Source organism: Egretta garzetta, unplaced genomic scaffold (genome assembly GCF_000687185.1).
Source record: "Egretta garzetta isolate BGI_Z169 unplaced genomic scaffold, ASM68718v1 scaffold533, whole genome shotgun sequence".
NCBI classification, from domain to species: Eukaryota; Metazoa; Chordata; class Aves; order Pelecaniformes; family Ardeidae; genus Egretta; species Egretta garzetta.
The window spans coordinates 1,623,011-1,626,027 of record NW_009259191.1 but is presented as its reverse complement, the minus strand read 5'-3'; positions in this window follow the sequence as shown (position 1 = coordinate 1,626,027).

Genomic DNA, 3,017 nt, shown 5'->3' with positions numbered 1-3,017 from the left:
GTATGGCTGGTTCCTGCTCTGTTCTGTCAGGTTAACTCTCCAGCTGCACTGTCTGGAAGGAGAGCAGGTTCAATTGAATTAGAAGTGGAGAAAGTTTGTCAGTGAGTTGGCAGATGAATTTTGCTTTACACCATGGAAACAGATATGGTAGTAGAAATCATTGCCAGTCAGTGTGCATTCTCTCTAGCTCTATCTGCCAATGAGAAGATACAGCAAAAGCCAACTTTTTTCTTGCCTAGTGATTGCATTATGAATCTGCTTAACCACGTATTCATTCCCTACTCTGTGAATACTTTTGAAATTGAGTATCTGTTGGTGAAAGTAGTTCAGAGGCGACTGGTTTCTTTTTAACCCCTGGAAACTGCTTTCAAAAAGCTTTTTGCAAATGCTGCATTTTGTAGTCTTCTCACCCAGGGAATTCAGTCTGGGCACAAGGCTATCTGCTAGGGGCTTGCACTCCAAAGCTGAGCATGTGTTTTTATGAAATGCATGAATAACTTTGACCACACTGAGGGAAAATGCACTCTGTAAAACTTAAGCCATTGCAAGGCAAGCTGTGAGGCTGGAAATGTTGTGCTGTCAAGAAAAGACAGTTCCTTTAGTTTTCAAAGGTGAAATCTTAGCCTTCATCTAACTATATGAAGCTGGTGGCAAATTTCCCAGATTTCAACAGGCCAGGGTTTCATGTACAGTTGTTAAGGACTGCAGTGGCTGTCATGGACTGGGCAGAGTTAACTCTGATGTCATCCAGACAGTGGGATTTTTCCCAGTGTTTTCTGCGTGTGGGTCCAGGAACTTGCTATTGAATTAGAATCTGTCTAGGAGGAGCACTGGTAATTGCAGAAACAAATCCCAGGGGTTGCCATTTAATCTACAAGCTCAGTTTTGTTTCAATTAGCTGTAAAGTTGGCAATGAGCACAAATGGGGAACCATGAAATGAAAGCTCCTCCAGTGAACACTATGTCCACAAACTCTTCAAATCTCTGACTCTCATTAGAGAGCCAAGGGAGGGGAGAAAATAAAACCACAAACAGTGAGATCCAGTTATGATCTTCCTCCTTTGTTCTTCCACCATCTGGAAATGGCTGGTTTATGTCCTAGAAAAGGGGCATGTTCTAGAGCTGGTTGTGCTGTTGCTCTGCAGCAGTATCATCTCTCTGGACTGCGAGAGTGCGCTAAGGTTTCACTTACACGCGACAGAGGTGCTCTCCCATTTTTTTGCCCACGATTCCTGTGCCCACTCAAGCATGACAGATCGTGCTGTTTGCATGTGTAGAATCAGCCTCATGACAGAACTAAAGCCTCTTAATATCGTGTTCAGATTCCTCCAAAGAGCAGAGCCTAACCTCAGAATAATTGAAGATGTAGGGTCTGAGAGCTTTTCCTCGGTGGCATTTACTTGTTGAGCCAAACTGAATGTTTAATTAAAATGGGAACTTACCACCTGGTTTCTCTGCTTATAACTCCTTCTGGGCTGTCACATGCTGCTTATCGATGTGAGCCTAGTAGACAGAGCACAGTCAGGCTGCACTCAGAGCCCTGTGTTTGGAAGTGACCAACCTTGCTGTAGTCCAGCTTTCAATAAGTATCTCTGTTTTTCAAATAGCACAGGCAACTTCCTCACTTGACCAAGCCCTAGGCTTGGACTTCATTAAACCTAGAACTTTCCAGGTCAAGTAGGATTCAGGGAAATACCTACTGAAAGCTGAAAATGCTGCTTCTCTGGCACCTTTCACCTTTGTTTCAAGAAAAAGTTATGTTTTCTGGGCTTTTTATATAAAGCATTCAGTCATTCAAGCAGGACTAAATATAATCCCAATTAATATAATAAGTCGTATTTTCGAAATTCAGTCATAGAAATTTTAATCAGTACATCTCAAAGGATATTTTGCAGATGAGGGGAAAGAGAGGACAAGAACTAAAGTGAATTATATAGGATGACAGAACAAGCCTATGTTAGAGCGGGAATCAAGATTCCTGACTCCTGGAAAGTGTTTTATCCACTAGACAAAGCTCTCTGTTACTGCTGCTGAAGATGGTGATAGAGTTTTCATTAGGCAATTCAAAAAGAACAATTGTTCTATTCAGAGTTACACAGCAAGAGAATGTATATTCAAAACAGAGCCAAGGTTTGGCTGTTAATTCCTTGTTCCCAAACCACTGGATGTGGCTGCTTTATGAAGACACCTTTATTAATTTCCATAACAGGAAGAGCAATAAAACCATCCTCATCATCAAAGATGTTGCTATTACAGTTCCCAAAGCTATCTCCAACGCATTATCTTTCCTTTTCCTCCAGACAGATCCTGGTGGAGCCCATAGACATCTTGTGGTGTGAGTTGGAACAGAGACCTCCAAAGGTGCCATACAGTCTAAATTATTCTATGATTTTACAGGCTACGGGTCATCAAATCACCCTCTCTAAGAAGAGTCCTGTGCCAGAAAATACTTGTTTGGGAATACTAAAATCTGCAGGGGCAAGGTTTATCTTTGAACAATGTGACTGCCAGAAACTTGGCTAGAAACAGTTCACCACTATGGCTTTTTTTAAAGTTTTTCCCAGGATCCTTTGCAATCATAAGCACCTTTTTTTTTTTTTTTTATTCCATTTGCAGGCTGTTTACCCCATGCAAAAGTGGTGGGTGAGCTCATGTCATTCCCACACCAGTTTTTCAGAATGAGAAAGCTGTGTGTTACCTCATGTTCCTGTGGCTTTGACCGAAGCAGCAGTCTCTGACAGATGTTAGTTCAGAGATCACAGGGTACAGAGTGACTAAAAAAATGTGGTATGGGGTAGGTTTACCATGTAGTATCTCAGATGTAGCAATAAGAGTTCGGGGGCAAAGAACAAGTGGCAGGAACTGAGAGACTGTTAAAAAATAGTACATCTTTCATGTGCCCCTTCATTTCACCTATTAATGCAGATCATGCTCAGAGCGAAATAAAGAAACACAGAGAATTCCCAGAGCTTTGTCTCAATTGATTATAAGCTCTTATGGCTTCCATGGTATCTTAT